This window comes from Oxyura jamaicensis, chromosome 7 (assembly GCF_011077185.1).
Source record: "Oxyura jamaicensis isolate SHBP4307 breed ruddy duck chromosome 7, BPBGC_Ojam_1.0, whole genome shotgun sequence".
Taxonomy (NCBI): Eukaryota; Metazoa; Chordata; class Aves; order Anseriformes; family Anatidae; genus Oxyura; species Oxyura jamaicensis.
The window spans coordinates 15,570,550-15,593,053 of record NC_048899.1 but is presented as its reverse complement, the minus strand read 5'-3'; the positions used below and the strand labels follow the sequence as shown (position 1 = coordinate 15,593,053).

Here is a 22,504-nt window from a genome sequence, read left to right as displayed (position 1 = left end):
CAGTGCTGGTTCTTTGGCCTGTTTTCAACTACCTTGAATTGGAGAGAAGATTATCAATTATGGATGACCATACAAATAATTTGTTTTCTAGGAACTTTCAGAAAATCCAGTGCTTTACTATCACACACTTCCTCTCAGAAGATGCAAGAACAGCTGTGAAACACCTTCCTAGGTTAGAGGCCAGGAAAAAGAGATACCATGAAAGAACAACTTCCCTCTGAAATTGTTCAGGCAGCACAGTCACACACCTTGGGCAACTCCCACGGTTGGGGAATGGAGTTCTCTAAGGAAAGAAAAGAGGAATTTGTCACTTCCAGGGTTAGACTGCATATGAGCATCTTGTTGGACACATCTGTGCAAAATTGTGCAAATTTTGCACGACTTTGCAGACAGTTAATCTCTTTCCAATGTTACCTCAGCTGAAACAGAGAGGAGCAGCAAGCCCAGGGATGAGGAGTCCTTACTCCTTTCTCAGGCTGACAGAGGCTAAGCTCAGCATTTTCTAGTCAGAAATCTGCAATGTGTGGTTATCTGGCAGGCAGCTTATTCTAATGGATTCATTAGTTTCCTCAAGCATCTTGTTTTCCAGGCTACCTCAGGAAAAACACAAGGAGGCAGCTATAAAAAATAAAATGCTTCCTATATTACAAGTGTAGATTTTTCTTTTTGTTTGTTTGTTTTTAGTTTTTGGCTTTACCTCACATTTTCCTGGAGAGATTAAATAATTAAAGCTAATGAAAGTGAGGTGTGCCATCAGAATTATATGATCTTAGTGCTGAATTTCCCCCGGATTTTTTCAGAGGTACAAACTGAGCAAAAGCATCTTAAACCTGTGGAAGGGGATAGGTATGCCTCAAATACAGCTTGAATTCCCCAAGTAATACGGAGTGTTGACCAGAAGCCAGCGTCACAATGCAGGCAGGTATGTTCTGATTCAAAGCTTATATCTAATATTTCTACTTTATTGAGGTAATCAGAAGGTAACCTTGCCTTGAGTATCGAGTCTAACTGGTGTTAGCAAACCTAAGAAAAGTACTAATTCCGTAAGTATAGATAGGTATGGTTAAGTGATAACATTTAAACGGTATTTTTGGAATTTCAGGAAGGTTCTTTAAGAACAGGAACTTTTGTACCCTTCAGCAGAAGCCTCTTACCCTTCTGGATGACAATACAAATTCTTAAAATTCAGTGATGAGAACCTTGGCCTTCTGAGGTGAATACTTCATCCCTAAAATATGCATTTCTTTCCACCTCCTTTCCTGTGACTCAGAAATACTGTGGCTGGCTGATGGTGCAGAAAGAGCTGCTACAACTAAGGTAATTTAGAAGAGGAAGGATGGAACAGACCCATAATCAGAACAATGGCTAATGCTCTGGGAAATGGTCTAAATACAGTTCATGAGGTGGCAGAGAATAGAAGGTTTCATTTACAGATCTTTATTTCCACGTAGAATCAAGTGATTTTCTTCCCTCTCCACAAGTGATGAGAGGGGTTTTTGTGTTCCTGCGTGACACCAGCCCTGCAGCCCTTGACAGAAGAGACAAAATGCTTCTCCTCACCCCCAGCAAATGCTGGGAACAACAGTCAGCCGCGATGGCCGGGCAGAGGCTGAGGCGGGCACATCTCGGGCCGCCACAGCACTGAGGCCCTGAGGAGACAGCCGAGGCCCCTCAAAATGGCGCCTCTCCCCTCAGCTCTCCCCCCAGCGGCCGGCCCGTTCTCCGGTGAGCCGCCCGCCCCCAGGAGCCTTTTTGAGGTACGCTGTCCGGCTGGGAAGGAGCAGAGCAAGGAGGTTGAGTCTGTCCCTGAACAACGTCTGTGAAATGGCTGCATATTTAAGGTTGAGAGCAAGTGCGGGTGGAAGTGTGCTCGGCCTTGTCAGGTGGGTCTTCACGCTGCACACGGGAGCCGTGCTGTCCTCTCCCCATACAGCAATTCTGTCGCCCCTTCTGTGCTGGCTAGGCTTTCTGCTGATAGTTATCAAACAACTATAAAAGTGCCACCATTTGAAATATCCTTCATGGTGGGATTGCTGTTGACCCCTTGCCTGCTTTTCTCTCAGCATTTCTGATGCTGGGTGCCTGCCCCTTCAGGCCACCACACCAATAAACACCCACCTAGGCATGCCCGTGTCACATTTTCACTTACAAATGCAACAAGGTCATATCCCAATTATCCATACTGTTGAATTCCCAGTATGGCCCCACCAGAGCAGCCTGAAACCACATGGGTACGGCTGAGGGCTGTCTTTTTGCCTGAAGTCAGTCAGGCTGTGGGCACTATTTGGGAGATCATGTGGAGAAAGGTAAAACACTTAAGACATGAGAGGCAAGCCATGCTGAGAGCATTTATTTGTCCATATGAACACCACCAGTGCTCCCATAACGCACCATTCCCCCCTGCAGGTGCTGTTGGGCTCTTTTAGTGACTGCAGCTGTCTGTGAGGAGAGCAAGACAGGTGCTTGGGGAGCTGTTACTGTGATCAGGTGTTGCCTGAAAGTAATTTATCAGTGGGGGGGAGACAGTGGCTGTGCTGTTTTCCGAACATAGTCTCTGGCAGCTGGGCCTCTCTGGCTTGGTGCCTCAAATGTCCACTGTGGCACAGAAGCTGCAAGATGGAGCCTGTGCTAGCAGTGGCTGCAGTGGCCACCAGGCTGGGCAGGCTTCCTTTCCCTGCTGCTGTGTGTGCCTGGTGGTACCAGGCAGCAGGAGAGAGCTGGACCACCACACTGGGTAGGTGCATGGAATATCCATGAACTGAGAAATTTTGTTGAGCCCCTGAACAACAACAAAACAGTCCTCAGGTAGTTGCTGCTTGACAAGGAGGTCAGTTTTCTCTTTGATGTTAGTGGGAATTACATTTTGTACATAGAAAGGAGAGAACAATTCCCTAATGAATCAGAAATTATTGGCACTGAACCTTTGTGTCAGAGGGGTTTTGGCCGTTTGTCCCTCACTCCTCAAAGGGCTGCTTTTCCACACGGGGAAGGACTTACGTGGAAGTGACTTGAACTGATGAAAAGTTAATTTAGGAGAAAATCACCTGTATGTTTGTGTCAATTTAATATACAAATACTCATATTTACCTTTGCTTTCTCATTTGGGAACAGGTAAATAATGCTATGAACTCCTTGTCAGGGTGACTGTGTGTATCAAACATTTTGAGAGGGCTGTGTAACTGCTGAAAATACTTACTTGGTAGTAAGCAGAACTTGTATGCTGTATCCTTGAATCTGTATTGTCATGAGAGAAAAACGTGTAATTTTTCTGTAAAAGACTCTGAGACCAGTGCTAATACACTGAAATGTGTTTAGGAAAAAAGATACTTACGGAAGAGGTTGTGTGCTATACATCCTTTGGGGTGCATAAGAGCATCAGAGCATACTCAAGTCTCTTCCAGTCTTGGAATGTTGTAGGATTCAGGCGTTAAAGTTCAAGGCCCATAGATATATAGGGAAGGAGAAAGAAAACTGGTGTGTTTAGGTAGCAGTTACTCAATCTGATGGTTTTGGAAAGAGAGATCCTCTCCAAAAAGAGGAAGAAACTCAATTCCAATGTATCTGAACAGATAGATTTGCATGGGTTACTCTTCAGGGTAGAATACTTAAAAAAAAAAAATCATTTTCTGAAAACTTATTCCTAGCCTGGTGTTTGTTTAGCTTGTCTTTAGACCAGACTCGCAACTTAAATAGAGTTTAGACTGCAACCTCAGTTCTCAGTCCTCTGTGCAGAGATTTTACTGATTTATGCCACGCCTTTTTATTATGTCATAAAATAGATTTTTTTTAAAAAAAGTTATTGTTCAAGGACAGTGAGTCTAATTATAATATTTCTGTCAGCATCCATTTTGTGCCCCCAAAAAGAGCAGACTCCTGCCATGGTTCTCTTCTTCCATGTGGTTCTGATTTTGATAAGAACAGGAGGAGGCAAATGGAGAGAGACATGTTTTCCAGTCCATGCCTCTACATTAATAATGTAGCAAATTAAGAATCTCCTCTAAGAGCTGCTCTGTTACGATGACAGCCCAATGTACCATATTTCCTACAAAGCTTTAGTTTATGACTAATACTCTGGTCAGATGCTACACATACGTTCATGTCGAAATGACATTAACAATGGAGATGTATTCCAAGCTTCGCACAGTCTTTTTCTTTCTGTTTCTCCTTAGAGCATACATACATATATGTGTGTGTGTATATATATCTATATATCACTCCACCTAAAGCACTTCTTTTTTCTCATCTCATGGGTCTCTAACAGACACACACACCCCGTGAAGCTGTGTGAAATCTTTCCAGCAAGACCTAAAAACATGTGATATCCTCTTGGATTCATGTTTCATGTGGAATCTCAAGCTGAGAGGGGCCTCGGGGTAGAGTGCTAACTGACAGGGGGATGGCGAGAGGCAGTCGGGATTGTGTAGGCGTGCGGAACTGAGGAACCAGGGCAGCTCAATATGTTTTTAATGAAACTAATAAATACAGCCATTGAGTGAATAGAGCTGATTGACATGGGGAGTTCCCAGTTCCCCCTTCCATCTGCAGCCTTTTCAGTAGCAGAATGGAGTAAAGAAATTTAAAACGATACTGGCACATATATTTTCAAAGAAATGCTATACAAAATTGCTAGCAAAATAATGGATAAGAGAAAAAATGTTCTTTTTCTACAAAAAGCTTAACAGGTCTTTTGATGTTCTTTCCACAGAAAAGAATCAAACCCTCTCTCACTGTTTCCTCTGAGCCAATGGAAAGATCAGTAATGGAATAGCTGGAAAAAAAAAAATTCAAAGTTTAAATTGTTTTTCATTATCGTTTTTTTGTGACGGGGAAAAAATTGCTAGGAAAAAATCAGTTGTCTCACTGCTTTAAGAAAAAAAAAAAAGAAAAAAAATAGAAGTGAGCTTTGAAATGCCTTGATGATAAAGAGAGAGCATTTCCAAGGGAAAATGCAGCCCAGATCTAATTACAGAAAGGGGTTTGCAGCCACACAGCTCTGACCTCATCACATCCACACCGTGCAGGAGCAGGCAGTGCATTGTCTAGCACTGGGTCAGAGTCAAGTCTGGGTAAAAGAGCACCTGTGTTTCCACGTGCCTGCTTCCCCCCCCCTCCCCCCATCAGTAAGTATAGCCTGTATAACAGTGACTGTATGTAGTGCAAAAAAGATGGAAACAGGGGTGATGGATGACCTTGACTATAACCGAACTGAAGTCAAAGTGGTATATTTTGAAGTAGGGAGCGAGGCAGAGGAGTTGTTTAAAAATAGGTAGATGGATGGCTAAAAATAGCTGCTATCAATGTGTGCCACGAGCTTAAAAATAATAACAGGTGAAAGCAGAGTGTATGACAAGGAAAGAGTACTTGATGTAATGGATATTTCTGAAGAATAAGGGAGAATCCAAATTCAATGCGATACTGTAATACTCTAAACTAGAGCAAACACAGGTTAGGTCACAGGGTGAGGGGGGAGGTTTGGAACGCTACAGCTGGAAGACACCATTGGATCTATAAAGATAAAATTGTAGTAGAAGAAAAAAAAAAAAGGAAACATCTGTCTATTAATGGTTAACAAGAAGTAATGTTATGGAATGGGAGAAAATAAAAGGGGCCACAGCATAACTCTGAGCAACCTCCTCTGGGGAGGAAGCATACCAAAGAGTAGCTTGCCAGTATTAAAATGTGGAAAGGGGGCATTTTCTTCTAAAAAACACAAAATCAGACAGAGACTAGTCAACAAGCCACAAAACTGCAAGTAGGGATACTCATAGCCTTAGTCTCAGCAGGGAGTTTTGTTTGTTTGTTTTTTTTCTGAGTAACTCAGTGATCACAGACAGCATACAGTAGATTTTAAAGACTAGATAATCTAATGCCTGCTTCTGTGCTTTCCCACCTCACGCCCTAACATTACACTGAAATTATTTCAAAGAAATTCTTCTTTCCGCTATTCCCTTTTATAACTCCCTCCCTTAAAACTGTTGTTATGGCAACAGCGTTGGCTGTTTTCTTGCTGCTGTGGATATGTGCAGAAGATTCCCACACCATTGCCCATATGATAGCCTAGAACCCCTCAAAGTGTCCCTGAGCTGCTTAACCTTATACCTTGCACATGCAGAAATCAAGGAATCTAATTAAAATTGCAAGGGGAAGAGGGGACGAACAGACGCTATTCCTCAGAGGTTTGCGTTAAACATATGCACAAATCTTTATAGGGACAGAGCCTCAAATGCCACACGAAAGTCAAAACACCTATATATTCATACCCAAAACAGAAAGGTTATTTATATTTAAGAAATAATTTTGCCAGAGCCTGACTCGCAATGGCTAATATTCTTACTCCATAACCAGATTAGTCTTGCTGGCGCTGTACCGAATCCCACAAATACCCAAATTAAACTAAAGTAATTTAAAACAGATTTTTTGTAACTCTAACTTCTGAATCGGGGACCTAAGTTGCACGGTATGATATGCCAAGTGGGCAGCAGAGATGAATTCTGACAAGTCAAGTACAAATGTATAATCCAGGGTCAGACTCATTGGTATCAATGGAAGTTTTGTCTTAACTGGATCAGAGCTCCTCTGGGTAAGTGTGTTGAGACTGCTTGTTACTGGCAGAATATTTTTTAAAGGTACAGAAAAAGGAGTCAAGGAGAACAGAAATTTTACTAGTCCTCAAAAATAATTAAGCACACCCTCCCACTTGTTTTCTTTGTTCTAGGAAACCTTTTTTTCAATTAGGCAGTTTTAATCAGATGAGTATTTTTTGCAGATACAGGCAGTTTGTACACTGGATGTCTCAAGTTTGGCTATCAAGTGATCTTCAGGATTTATGCCTCCTAGGGGATTATCAAGCTGTGAATTTTGTGATAGAACAAACTTTTTGTAAGTAATACATATAAGCACATGAGATTATCTTTTAGAAAGTGATTAGACTACTTTCAAGTATTTCAAATGAAATGTATTAAATCTTGAGATTCTGCAGCCTTGATGTTCTGCAGATCACATTTCTAGAACTGTGTTTCCCGGAGCTCAGATCCAAACTCACCGCTTCAGCTAACCCTAAGGCTTGGTCACATTGCTGTGAAAATCAGAATCATTGCATTGGTTTCACAGACAACACATGCAGATTCTAATTGTCTGATTGAAATATATGGCCTCTTTATTTATGTATTTTTAAATTATTGGCAACGTTTTTTCAAATTTGCAATAGATGGGAACATACTTTATGGCGGTCACAAACAGACAAAATTAGATGATTTTCAAAAGATGCCCTGGAGACTTAGGAAAGATAAAGTTTTACATGGCAGTTTTATTTCTTCTTCCTTTTGTTTTGTTTTACTTGCTATTTGTGAAGTAGTTCATTTATAGAAGACAAAGATAGATGAAAATACCAGGCTCAGTGTTACGTATATTTTGTCCTCAGGCTTCTAAAGAACTTGAAATGATTCAGAAGAACAAATTCCTGTTAAAATGTTGGGAATGTTTTTCTATTTCTATAACCTATTCCCCCACCTTTTTTAAATAAGCTGTCTCCTTTAACACCCACCATGTTTAGGAAAGACAAAAACTTTGCAAAGATTTATTATACATGACAGAAAAAAAGAAGTAGTGGGAAGAGAGGGAAAAATGAGGAAATAAAGCAAGAAGGAAAAAAGAAGAAAGAAAGAAAAAGAAAACAGAATTAAAGAAAGCATTCATCTGTAGAGCTGCAGAAGAGAAGCCTCCAGTTCAGGAAAGACTTCCTCTTCTCAAAGAGGTGATTAATCATGTGCTTGAAGTTAAGCACACACTTATGTGCCATGCAAAATTAGGATATAGGAGGAAATTATGTGCTGAGTGAAACATCCTGATTTTATTTCCTAAAATGTCTTATTTTCTTTAAGATCTTGTCTGTCCTGTCTGACAGGAGAATTGATAATCACAGGACAAAATTGATCTAGACTCTGGAGCAACTGATTGGCAGCAGGTCAGCTGTAGCATATCCTGCACTGGGGACTAATTGGTAGAATTCTGCAGTTGTTAAGGAATATGCTGGGGAAGACTGAGACCCAGCATTTGTATTGCGGATTTTATTAGCACAGGTACAGAAACTAGGAACAGATCCTCATTCTTTGCATTCATCCTCAGTTGCAAGTATCTGGGTGCTAGAGAAAAAAAAAAAAGGGGAGAGATTCTTATTTGTATTCTGGTACCTTTGTATAGCTTTGTGTAAAAGTGCTTTCATGTTAGAATCAAGAAAAAAATTGCACTGAATTATAAGGTGGTAGAAATAGCTTTTCTGTAAATGTGAATCTGTCCCCAAATAGAACAGCATTATTAAAAAATAAAGGGGTGAGAGAGGTTTTAAGTTCAGGCATGTAATTGCTTTGCAGACATTCATCATTCAAAAATAGTAGGAAAAAAACTTAGTGGGAAAAGATGATGTGATACACTAAAACATTTACCCCCAGGTAAATCAGGAGTAGTTCTCCTTGAAATCAAGAGATTGGTGTAAAGTGAGCCTAGAGCAAGGTAGGATTCTGAGATAACATTTACTCAAGTTACCTCACTTATTGGAAGGATTGTCAGCCTCAGCCAGGTCTATTTGGAACTGCAGTGCAAGAGGATAAAGGCTGAAAGGGAGAATGCTTGAGAACTAATTAACAAGTTACCAGCTGAGTGGCTCTCATTATTTTGAAATGTAAATGCTGTTGTTGATTAAATCTGGACCATTAGATCTACTCTGTGATAGAGGAAGTTTCATCAGAAGTGAAAAAGAGGAAGGAGCTTTGTGTTGTGATTGACCACTGAAATTGCTGATCCACTGGGGAATGTCCCAAGAATGTACAGACAGCTGAAAGCATGAGCTTTTAGATTTGAATTTATATTCTACAACTGAAACTGTGTGAGGCTGTAATTCTCTTCAGATTATGCAGAAAGGGAAAACATGATTTTTAACTGACCAGCCATTCCCAAGCAGTCAGTATAATGTCAAGACAAGTTCCTATTCAGCACGATATTGGTAATGTTTCATACATGTGGGTTCTAGTGCTGAACAAACTAAAGTTTCTTCTGAGATGATTTCCATAAATTTTTATCTACTCCAGATGCCTGAAGTTGCCATTCGTGAAACTAAATTTCACACGTGTAAAAAGACATACATAGTGTATTTACCTTCCCAATTGGCTTGCACAAGAATAATTGTCTAATTTAAACGTCCATTGAAGGACATTTTTTTGTATATACAAGGCCATATTCTATCCTGATTATAGAACAGGATGAAGGAAAAACATAGAAGTTAGCAAAACAACCATGGCTAACAACACTGTCCTTTCAAAACTCCTGGTCATGTTGTTTGGATTTCTAGTTTTGAAACATGTGGTCAACCTCCAACCAACCTCTTCTTGATCCATGTCAGGGAGCCAAGGCCATTCTTTTGGATTTTGCAATCCACTTTTCTTGTCTACTTTCCAAGTGCAGCAGGAAACTCTGCAGGCATTTCATTACCATCAATTGCAGTGATCTTCTGTCTACCTTGGGACAGTATTCTTGTGAGAAGTAGTTACCTATATACTGAATGACCAGAGGACCGATAAGATGTTCTGAAGTGTTATTCCACAGCTGTGCACCTCAGTCACCCTGCCAAATGCATCATACTCTGTGTACTGTAACTTTCATGTAAATATCAAGTAGTACTTCTCATAAAATTTGTGGTGAGGGCTTTAGATAGGTTGGCCAAACTTGCAATTACGGAGTTATCTCCAACTCCACTATGCTAATTATTGCTCAAGCTCTTGGACAACAGAGAAAATCTTGATGCTTTTTAAAAAGATACACCCCTGGAAGAACTGGAAAGCCTCATTAAATATTGGCTAGAGCAGAAAATCATTTCTCCCTCTAATTTAGCAAGAAACTATTGTGTACTTTTCTCCTTGTTTTGTCCAGATAAACAGTTGAGTTTTACCCATTCAAGAAACAGAGCGTTCACCTCTAACATAAAAATACAGGTTTGTATCACAGTAGCGTCAAGAAGCACTAATTAGGAGCAGGATCCCTGCTATGCCAGATGATGCACAAACTTCTGAATGAAAGTCTCTGTGATGAAGATATTGGCTTCTAGTTAAAGATAAAGCATCAGCAGCCAGGGTAGAAGGAGATGGAAATTTAGGGGAATGCTTCATTATAGAGACCAGCTACGCAAATGTAAAATGGGTGACAATTTTGAATTCTCAACCTTTCCAAACCTAAGTAACATTGTGCCAATAGGACAGGAATATCATGTGTTCCTTTGAAATGCCTTATCTTGTCTTTTGGCTTTATCAACTGACTACCAGTTGTTTTCACTGAAAAGTAAAGAAAAAAAAAAGTTAAGAAAACAGAGACTAAGCAAACCACATGCTTTCCATGTGTGTTTAATAAAACACTACTAGAGCATTATTCCAAATGACTTACACCCTCTCAAACAATGATAGCTCTAGGAAAAAGCAAATATTGACACTCCAATAATGTTTGCCTAGCAATCAGTGAGCAATATACAGCACTCAAGGTGTCTTTGTTACAGTAATCAATTAGGAAAATGGAGAATTGAGGTCCTCCAATTAGAAACATATGACATGCTGACATTACTGAGAATATCCGCTCTACAAGTCTTTTGGAAGCTATGCATTTATCTGCGTCTCAGTCAGTACCACTTAAAACTGTCACTCCAGTTGATTACCTCCCAGTATCTGTACCTTCCATTTGAATGTCATCTTCCACCTGTGAAAGCAGATGTCATCACACTAGATCCACACAGCATCCACCTAGTCCTCCGTTCTGCCTCCAAAAGTGATTAGTACAAGCTTTGTCAGAGGGCATCATCCTGTGGCTGAGGAGATACTGAAAATACATCCCCTGGGAATGTTCCGTCCTATTCCCATTAACTGCATGGTGTCCTGACGTAGGCTTAATATACTTGGATTAGTTGACATCCATTTTCTTCCTACAAACACTCGCTTCCTTTCTCTCTGCTTGACTAATGCTAAGATTTGCCTTCCCATGTACCAAAAAGTTGGCATTTGAAAATAAAGGGCTGGGATCTTGAGTGAGTTCTCCTTCAACACTTTGTACTACCAGCAACACAAGGAGCTCAGTGGCCCCTCTTGACAGAGTGAGAACTGGAGCTCATCTCTTCTGTGTCACTGGGGCACCCAAAGCAGTTAGAGGAGACTGGTGACTCAAACCCCAAATGAGACTGTTCCTGTTGTTTGTGCCTGCAGTGCATGGGATAGAACTTGTTAGAGGGGAGGTTCACTGTCCACTCTGCAATTCCATTGGGGACAGAGTGTTAGTCTGTTTCCTGTGTGCTATTTTCTGATTCTGATAGCATTCAAAAATGTCTCAACATGTAGCATTTTTTCCATTACAACCTCTGTAATTTGTCACTGCTTCTCCCAGGACAAATATTTGCTGTGGAAAGATGCATCTGATTGGCTTGTTTTTAAAACCATGGCTTTCTCTTTTCCTTCTTTTCTGATGGTATCATTATTGTTTTTGGCAGCTGAGTTACGAGAAGATGTTACACAAAGGGTATTTACGGTATAATGAGGTTCAATGGAGTTGAAAGATAAAGTTCATTAGCCTCACATTTAAGACTATTAGAGCAGAGAGACTGTAGTGAGGCATTGTGTTTGTCATTTGCACAGTGTTTCTGAAAAGCAAACAGCATAGATTCTCTGGACGCTTGCTGCCTTCCTTTCTAGCTTCCCAGCTGATTTTTATTTGCAACCAAGTCCAATATTGCAGAATGGAGATTGATGGAGCCATTCAGCGTAGTGTCAGCAAGTGTATGTAACCTCTGCTCTGACCAGCACCAAAGTTACCAGGAGAATGAATCAGAAAGGATTTGAGTAAAAGGTGGTGTCGGTACCATAGTGACCATGCAGTTGCTAAGGATGTGATTAGCACTCCGATTGCAGGACTGGGAGAATTAATTGCTGTGTCCTCATTCCATTTCTCTAGGGCAATACCTGTTTGCCAATTATAAAGGACCAAAAAAAAACCCCGCCTCTTGATTTTTACACCATCTGAAGCCAGCACCTGTTTGACCCTGAATATCGCCATTATTAAACTAGAATACGTAACTATTATCCAGTAAGTGCAGGACATGCAATGCTAACAATTGCCTTGCCTATTTTACCTTTTTTAGCTATATTCCCCCCTCCCATGCACGGCGCACACTTGCTCACTTTGCTCTGGAAGTTTGAGCTTTTGAGTGTTTTTTTTTTTTTTTTTTTTTGTGTAAGTCTGAAATTCAGCTATTAAGCTGATGAAGGTTCAGGGAAATGAACTGAAATGTCTAGTGAGAAGAAAAATGGTACTGTAAAGACAGGATTAAAAAGAAGCCCATGGTAATAGAGATTGATCACTCAGTCTGACCATGGCCTCAAATAAAATTGATTGAATTTAACATGCTAGGTTACAGTTAAGAAGCTGAGTTGTTTCAGTGGGTATAATACCGCTTCAGATTATCATGGGGAGCCATTTATTTATTTTTGCATTTGTGAGTCATTTAGTCACTCCCTTTATGTGAGTGAAAATACGTTTATTTTCCCACTCCCTGCTGTTGTGTATTCTATTAATATCACACCAGTTGAAATAGATGGGCACACTAGAAACTACTTGGTGTTGCATTTGTTTTTCAGATTTCATTTTTTCTGCTTTTTCTTCTTCAGGCACCTATTTTTATAAACCAATTCAAAAGCCTGGAGGTACTTATAATACAAGCTTAGTTCTCCTCCAGTTTTAAAACACTGGCCTTAACCCTGCAATAACAACCCACAAGGATGTGTAAGGTCTGAGATGTCTTTTATCCCTTTCAGAAAAAATGGAGATGACACTGTATTTCCCAAGCTTGACTAAACAAAGCATCTGGCACTCAGAAGTGCCCCTATTTAATATACACTGCTTCTATTTGATGCAAAACAAAACAACAACCACAAAAAAAAAAAAAAAAAAAAAAAAAAGCTGGAAGATGTCAAAAGCTGAAGTGAATAGAAAAGGAATGTGGCTGTGAGATATACTGGTCCCTGCAGTTTACCAACAGCCACAGTTTCCACCTCCCTTCCTTCACCAAGGACATTCTTGGTAGCTGCTACCGCAGATGCTGTTGCCCCTTTCCTCGTGGCAGAAGTTAATGGGACATGGGTAAATTTGGCCCTTTCTATGCTCCTCATAACTGCTCAGAGTTGTTTTTCTTTGCTCTGCCCTTCCAATGGCTCCATTTGGATTTTATTGAAGCATGGAAACTGAAATCAAGGATCTCATGCCATGTCATGCTGATGCTGTGTGTGCAGACCAGAATGAGACTACTGAAGAGCTTATTATCTAAAGGGATGACGCAAAACAGGGTTACAAAGCAGAGCAGTGGAGAAAATGAATGTGAAGTGCTCCCAGTTGAGCTGAGCAGTTCCCGACGGAGGTGACAGAAGAGAGCTTGAAGTCCAAGAGCCTGAGTAAGATCTGACTTTCAAATCTGACTCAGCTGGTTTTGCTCACATTGACAGAAAGGGGAATTAGTGTGCCCATACTTGATGGGGGCAAGCGGATTGTATTGGGGTCACCAGGTAGTTGTCTGTGGGCTCCTGAACTCACGCAGCCTGACTTACTGCTTTCTGTAGCAGAGGCAGAATGGCACCCAAAATGAGATCCTCTCCCCGCCCCCCAGCCAGCATGACCCCATTAGCTTGCAGTAGACATCAATCAGGATACTCACCTCTGCCTCTGACTGAACAGCAAGCTTGCCCTAGTGCCCCTGGCTCAGCTCTCGCTTTGCCCCCCATTTGTCTCCCCATTATGTGTCACTCCCTCCTCGTGCTGTGTGCTGCCTAGATAATAAGGTATGCGCACTGTGGAAGTGCTGTCTGCGTTTTAAATGTCACTCTGATGTCTTGTCCAGAATGGCCCTGACCCACTGGTACTAGTCTTAAAAACTGTGGTAACAGAAATTAATACATAAATCCTCCCACTTTAACAATATAGGGAGCGTGGAGTGGTCATGACCCTCTGATACATATTCCCACCCTTCCTGGGAGTCTTCAACCCCAGCTTGTCACTCCATGGTGGAGCATGTATTACCATCTTTTAAATGCAACCTCAAAAGCTTTCTCCACGTGGGGAAGTGCCTCTGTCTCTTTGTTCTTTCTTGATCATATATTTTGGTTCACATTTAACCTCCTACCCCCCTTATGTCCTCATCTCTGCCATCAAGGGTGGGCAGTAATTTTGAAAGGGCATTAATGATCAATCATTTTGTACACACTTCAGATAGATCAATGAATATGTCAGCTTTTCCAAAGATAATGTTGGACAGTAAGCAAATGTTATATAAAAGTAAAGAGCTACCTAGGCTGCTTTGCTTGGCTTAAGCAAACAGATAAGCAGGCATAGACAAGCTTTGTGGAGGGATGAGCTAAAAAGCCCGGTCACAGAGAGCAATAGATAGGAACAACAGATGGGAGGAGAAAGCAGGAAATTAAGAACAGCTATATTGGTGTCAGTCCTACTTTTCTTAAAGTCTGAGGGAAAAGTGTCAGCATCTTCAAATAAGAGCAGGATCAAGACATGGGAACTTACGCCCCCATTGCCTACCACTTGCACTGGGTATCCATGTATTACCTGCTCTTTCAGTTGCTTCATTCATCTGAGGAAACAACCTGTGAAAGATTTTATCTGTCTTTCCTAGAAACAAGTCCACTGTGTCTGAGTGGTTTTGATCTGGGACAATTTTCCTCTGGTGCTGCTAGCAGTATCAGTGGTATCACCTTATGAGTCATCTTTTGTAGCAGCACTTTTTGAAGGTGTTCTGCTTTCCACTGCTGCATATCTTTTAGTAAGCCTTTTCCAAAGTCCTCCGGCCCCTAGGAAGCCAATTAATAACACATCTCTTTTTAAATACATGTGCCAGAAACCCACACATTCAGCATATCGAGCACAGGGGCTTAACATAAGTTCTTAAACCTTTGGCTGAGATCCTAAAAATAAACACCAGAATTTTCAAGAGGGATGAAGACTAAAGAGCTTCAACACCACATCAAGGAGTGAGGTATTTGGTCCTTTTGAGAAACCAGAATGTAACGAGACAGAGCTTGTAATGCAGGACTGATTTTCTAGCCTGTGTGAAGTGTGCTGTTTCTTCAGTAATCTCAGGATTTTGCAGTGGTTTCTCTTTAGAGTGATATTCATCCATTAGAGGACTGGGCTAGGGTCTGGAAATTTTCAGCACCTCTTATAGTTGTCCTATTCTCTTGGCTATAGTTTTATGTTAAATAAAATGAAAGATGGGGAGGGAGAATAAAAACACAGGGAAAAAGGGAAATCATGGTGACCAGATTTATGAAGCAGATTGTGATCTCATGAAAACAGGACAGAAGAGCCAGCAGTTATTATGGGGCACCATATTCATTCTGTCCTAGAATATGTACAAAGGGGCTTGGCAGATCCTCCCCAGGAAAAAGAGTCCCTGAATTTGTATATTTACACAGAGATGGAAGTATAATTGTTACAGGACTGCACAGTCCTGTGGCAGGGAATTTGCTGCTGTGCTCTATGACTCTGTCGTATAATCAACGCTCTGTGTCATAAATCATCGCCCAGTTACATTGTTCTGCTGGAGAGACTTTGCTACTGCCCTGAAAACATAAAAAATAAACCCATACTATTTGGCTTTCAAAGAGCAAACAGTGGCTGTGCCTGGAAATTTACTTCCCTGGACACGCTCTATGCTAACAAAGCATGTTCCTTCTGCACAGGCAGATCCCAGGAGGGAAGAGCATTCGGGATTTCTTAACTTGGGATCACACTAGTAGGACTGGGCCTGTTTTTTTTGTTGTTTCTTTTTTCTTTTTCTATGACTATCAGTCTCCTAAGAAACAAAATGGGTAGGAAGAAAAATAGCAACTAGGCTAATAACAAAACTAGGGGAAATCCCAGCCTGAGTCATTGTAGGAAAGGGAATTAGCAGTCCCCCTGAGCCTTGTGACACACATATTCAACAGAAGATGTTGTTCTCGGTTATCATCCTGCCACCTGCTGAAGATGCAGGGTATGTCCTTACCAGCTCTTCCTAAAGCTCCCTGCTTGCTTCACATTCTGCTTGCTTATAACTATTTTAACAATTGAAGAATGAGCCAGTCCTTTCTTCTGCAGGAAAAGGTGCCGCCTTTGCTTAAACACCCTGCAGGTTCTTTCCTCAGTTTTCTAGAGCTTTTATCATGTATATTACTTTAATTAATATGTGGTATAAGTTAGGTATTGATATTGGCTCTTATTTTGTATATTACATGGCTTCTCAGCAATTGACCTTCTTGTCTCAGCATCCTCTTGTGGTTTTGGTTCAGTTCTTCTCTATTGGTAATGCAATTGAATCTGCTATGTCTAATAATTCTAATAATTTTCACAGAAAACAGTAACACAACCAAGCAGCAGAATTAACGAAGTCTAGTTTCCTCTGAAATTGCATTTCTGCCCACACAAGTCTGTAACCCACTTCTCAATTTCCATCATGCGTGCCAGAAAACACCCTCAATTTCCTCTGTTCTCCTCTTAGAGAGTCCTTCTCCCCCAGCTCGTTTTTAAAAGACCGTATTACTGGCCTCATCACACACCCCTTTCCCTCTCAAAGGCACTAACATGGGCTTCTGTATGCCACACACACTTTTTTTTTTTGTAGGAGCTTCTCATTTTTGTGGCCTTTCTCACATTGCCAGTTTGGCAGAAGGCAGCCATCCCGTTCAAGGGTTACTACGGAGAGGCTGAGAGATAGGCAGCATGATCTCTTAGGCTGTGCTTCTACAGAAAGAGGATAAAAACACAACATAATTAGAGCCCAAATCTTTTTGTCCATGGATGTGTGTTTTTGGAGGCATATTTACACCACAGAGCTGGTGATTTTGTTGAGGAACTACTGTGTATACTCCAACATTTTACCTAACCTAACATTTTACCTAACCTAACCCAACGTAACTGAAGAGCCAACATTTAACCTTGCCCCTTTGAAGATGATAGAAATGTTTTAGATAATGGTTAATCTATCTAGCTGGCTGTGAGAGGCTGGGGACTGCATTTAACCAAGACAAAAATTCCCTTCTATTTTAGACTGCTTGAAAGCTTGCAGGGACTTAGTCTGACTCCTGATTTCATTCTGTTAGTGTTCCCTGTTTTCTAAATTGGCACATGTTGCCAGCAGCGCCTGCTGCCCAAGCAGTAGATGGCATGGCTTCCTGGAGGGCTGTCAGCATAGGTCTTTTAATCAGTCGGGGATTTGTCGCTGAATGAAAGAAATCTCGCTCAGACATCTTTCAAGTGAATGGTCTCCGCAGAATTCCCAGCCCAAGTTACCGTGAGAAACTGGGTAAAAAGGTTTTAGAAATCAAGCTCTGATCACAAGCATGTTGGGATTTACAGGGTCAGATCCAGCATTGCTGAGGGCAGCAGAAGCTTTACTATGGATGTCAATGAGTGCAGGATTAAGCCCATTGCCACTTAGCTCCCATAGTGAAAGAAACCTTAGAAATTTCTGAGGTATAGTTGATGTGCTGGACTAATTTCAAGCTTATATTTGGACTAGCCTGTACAGCAAGTTTAACATTGCCTTTTAAACCCTAGTAAACTGTCTTTTCTCCTAAAAACAATACATTAAACAATATATATACATATACACTTAACGTATTGGAGGTATGGTGCTGTTTTGCAAATTCTCTTCCTTATCTAGAAAAAATGGCTGCTCAACAAAGAGGATTATTTTCCACTCTTGTGTTTGGAAAATGCTGCTGTTCTTTAGTGAAGAGCCCTTGCAGACACTCAGGCTTTCTGTGAGGTCAGAGCTCCGCACAGCATGCTGCAGTTTGTTGCTGGCACATCATCGTATTAACGCTCCTGGTAGGTTTCTCTAAAGCGTCTCTGGGTTTTGAAGCTGAGGAAGAAGTGGAATATTGTAGCAGCATGTCAACATTTGTTTTCAGGCATCTCAGGAAAACCTGCTGCACTTTATATAGAAGTCTAAGGTCTCTGTCAAAAAGAAAAAAAAAGGAAAGAAAAAAAAAAGGAAAGAAAAAAAAAAAGAAAAGGTGACCTTTAAGCAGTGTGTATTTCAGTAGAACACCTGTTAAAGATACTTGCAAGTGCTTTTCACGGTTTTTCTCTAGAAAAGCAAAATGGGAAATCAGCACTACACTATTAAGAAACCTATGTAAGACAAATGTTATAGACAAAAAATATTGATTAGCACTAGAGTGCTGTGTATTTTTAAAGCAGACCTATGCTTAGAAACTGTTTCTTTTCATTTGAAGCCATTTTTCATTTTAAAGATCAGTGGTGCGGTTTAAATGTTACAGGCTAGCAAGCAGGTTGCCATCTGAGGCTCAGAGCATCTGGGCCCATCCTGTGTTCTGCAGTTCATCTTCCTACGTACCCTTACGCAAGCTGTTTTTCTTTTCCCTCAAATTATGTGTGTTTTGTGAAGTAGTTTCTCTTGCCACTAAAAGACTTTGAATAGCTGTGTGTTGGCCTCACTCGAAGTGGCACCAAATGAGGTACTACAAGTCACATGAAAGACAGTATTTTTGCTGTTCAGATTCTTAGAACTCCAGAAGAGTTGTGCAGCAGGTGTCATTGTACTTGATCGTACAGGGAGGTGAAATAAATGGTGTCTGCTTGCAGTAGGGGAAAGAGCCATGTTAGCCCATTCAGAAAATAAACAGCATATTCTTTCAGCACCCTGGCCACTTTTACATCCACCTAGCCCCTCTGAAAGGACCTTCACCTGGCAGAGACCTGAAGAATAACTTAGCTACATCTGCGGGACTGACCAGCATGCCAAATTTGAGTGATCCTGAACATGCAATAGGTATAGGGTTAGAGCAAGTCTTGTCTCAACAGCTATCATAGGCTAGAGGACTCAGCTGGAGTTCCCCGATTTTCCTTGGAAGGTAGTCAAAGAATTCAATCTTCTGCTGATACTATAAGGAAAGTGTACAGTAGATAACATCAGATTCCTGCTAACCTCGACAAAACCCACAGCAGAGCTGGGAAAAAGGCTTCAGGACCATCTTACCAATAAACCATAAAGGAAGTGACAGTTTCTGGAACTTGCTGTTTTCCAGTCCCAGGGACACTGTGGGTCACAAGACAGATGACTAACGGGCCATTGTCTGACAAGCCGTTGTCTCTGGATCCTTGAGAGTCCATGGGATCCACAGAACTATCTAAGAAATGTAAGCCTATTGCCAAAGTCCTGTTTTTGCTAAACAAAACAAATATAATATGTAAAAAATACATATGTATAAAATATGTATTTCCTGTGCTGAACAGTTGCACATATTGGAAAAGGTTGAAAACTGAAGCTAAAAGTACAACTGCACAGTTTGAATGGGGACATGGAAGAAAAGAGCTCGAGACCTTAATGACTCAACCAGACAACCCGCCTGTCCCCAGTGTGTCCCAGAGGGCAATCCTAGGAGGTAGATAGTCTTTCACTGGCCTTTTTTGTCATTTCTAATTTCTTTGATTCTGTACATTTCCACATCCTTTAAATAGAACAGGACTCGTATCAATCTCTTGATCTGTTCTCCTGGCACAGACAGTGACAGTCCTCTCTGCAGATGGAGCCAGGGGAGTTTTAGTGCTGTATTTTGTTGTGTTTTTTTACAGAAAAAAAAAGCATGTCCAAACTGATTTTGGATTCTCCACCCCCATCATTCTGCTACCTCTTCCAATTTCTTTGCTGCTTACATTTCATGACTTCTCTCCTGCTTGTAAGATATATGCTTTATTTTATAATGTTTCTCATGCACTAAAACAAGTGCTAAGTCAAGCAGTTACCAGAGCTGGAGGATCTAACCTTCCTCCAATTGGCACAGCCATCATGTAATAGCCATCATGTTACCTTTAAGTATAGATTATTATTATTGAGCGCGTATTACCTTGGCTGTTTGCCCAGCATGTCCTTGATAACTGAGGGTCACACACACAAAAAAAAAAGAGTAATGCTCCGGTCCTACTTAGTAAGACATAGGATCAGCATGATTAAAAAGGCCTTAGTATTCAAGAATCCTTTAAATTTGGCACACAAAATTAAATTTTAAAAGTGGTTTAGATTGCTTTTCATGAATAATTGCTATTAACCCTTATTCCCCTTATTGTCCCTTCAGGAGACTATTATTGATTCCCCTGTTCCTTGGTCACTAAGATATCCTTGGATAATGTGTTGGGGATTTCAGGCACTAACAGGTTTATCAGAGTAATGGAATTCTTTAGGTAGCAGGCAATATAGATGGATAGATGCACAGGGGGCTTGATACTGCCTCTGAGGTGGGAGTAATGCCAAGTAAGGCATTTTGGGTGTGATGCTCTTTAGGCAATCATTTTCTTGATGGAATTACATTCTCCTGCTGTGGGAGTGTTTGTTACCCCTGAGAATGACCCTTTTAGAGTATTTCCTCTTAAACTGTTTGACACAGAACTCGCTTTCTGAGATTTCTACCCCCTTCAGGTGTTTTCAAAATCACACACTAGTTAGTTCAGGTCCATGTCCCAGGTAACTGGTGAAGAAAATGGCAAATTCAGACAGTTCTGATATCCCAAGTGTTTGGCTGCAAGGGATCTTGCTTATCCCAAGCAAGATTTATTTTTCAAGTAACTGAAACATAGAACAAACAAACAAACAAAAGCCCTTGATTTGTTTCTAGCTGGGGTAGCCTGGAAAAAAAAAGTTGCAATGTGCAAATCTAAGGAATATACAGAAACAATGACTGAAGTGAGAAGAGAGAATTTGGACTACAGAGGCATTTGTCATAGATTCCCGTGTTTTGTGTTTAGAGAGTAGGAATGTGGACATTTAATCCAGACTTACTTTCTTGTGTTAGGTGATCCTCCTCAGCCCCCTCCCAGGCAAAGCTGGATGGGTATTTGAGAAACAGAAGAGATTGTATTTTCAAACAAGGTCTGTCTCTTTCAGACACTCATGCAAAAGAACTAAAGCTAGCAATGATGGCATTATTAGTCCATCTGTGACCTACCCATTTCTTCTTTCCCTCTAAAGTCTTTGTCAGCACAATAAATTTCCATTGTTTTTGCAAATATTCTCCATCATCTATGTATTTTCTATTGTAGGTATTATGCAATCCTAACCAGCTCTCCCTAAATTATACTGCCTTCATTGGTGTCCTTCCCCAGCACAAGAGGGAATCTGTGATGGGGTGTAACTTGTGGTCAAGACACTGATGAGAATTAAAAGGTGCGAGCATGATGCTGCATTTGCTCTTACTGCTTGCCACAGGCTGCTTTGGGAACAGCACAATTGTATTGTTTGCCAGCTTTCAGAGAAGAAGCTGGTTTTATGAATGCCTACCATGCACATAAACAGACACTGAGATTTGGCAGACAGAAGCAAGTGATGACAGGTTGTGATCAAATTATTCCTTTATATTTTCTACCAACAAGGATCATCCAGATTCATTGGAAAGCAGATACTGGAAATAAAAAATGCATTTTAGAAAATACTTTAATCGAGAGTACCCAAGTTCGCTAATTCTAATGCCCAATTTTTGAGCCTTAGAATTCTCTTTATTATCTTGATCTTTATTTTTGGTCCCTTCTCAGCTTAGTGGTCATGAAAAAAAAAAAGCCTTGGCTAGCTATTTATGTTGAAGCAGATCATGAGCACAGCTTGTCATCAAAGCAGTGGGCTCTTCTTTATTATTTGTGTATGGTTTAACTAGAAAATCCAGAAAAGTCAAGAAAACCAAGCTCTAGATAAAGCCAAAGAAGGCACAAGGAATGAGACAAAGCTTACCAGGACCATGAACACTTGTGGGTTGTAGGCTGAGGAAACCCAAGATCAGCGCAGGATGCTTTGATATCCATTCTTAGCCTGACCTTTTCATCTGAAGTTGGTCACAGCTTACTTTGGAAAAAGTAGTTTTAGCTAGAGAGATTTGAGACCTGAATGGCTTTACTGTTGTAAACCAGTACCTTTCCATTTACAATTGTGCCTGGAACATACTGAGCCCATCTTTCTGTGTTTCTGAGCAAGCTTGTACCAGCTAAGACTGCTTCTAATTTTGTTATACAGTCTAAGATATTCAAGTCTGAGAGTTTTGTTCAGAGCCAGCTTCTCTTTTTAACTTGGAACAGAACCTGCACCCAAGAACAATGTTTGAGTGGACTTCTGGAGCATAAGCACTTTATCAGGAGATAACAACCAGGAAGTAAGTGCCTCCCCCGGAAGGTGAGCTGACAGAGTTTGCTCTTACTGCTTGATACACTCCCTTCAAAACTGCAGGTTTTTGATCTTCCATTATGTGCGGCTCCAAGAAATGAGGCTACACACATTCGTTTAATAGTATAGTTCCCTCGTGATATCTTTGCTTTCCTTAATGAGGGCAGTGTTGCTAACTTGTTAGGAGCCTGAGGACTGTATGAAATTAACATCGCGTGTAGGAGAAATTAACAAAGAGGAGCTCCTTGCATGAAATTGAATGAGATCACTGAT

At 40.8% G+C, this 22,504-nt stretch overlaps 1 long non-coding RNA gene across 1 annotated transcript; it reads left to right on the top strand.

The window, feature by feature from the left end:
* The first annotated feature begins 668 nt into the window (after positions 1-668).
* LOC118170256 lies at positions 669-22,241 on the top strand. Its single transcript, XR_004752602.1, has 3 exons — positions 669-2,734; positions 21,124-21,247; positions 22,147-22,241. It is a non-coding gene; the product is annotated as an uncharacterized LOC118170256 (long non-coding RNA).
* Positions 22,242-22,504: the final 263 nt, after the last annotated feature.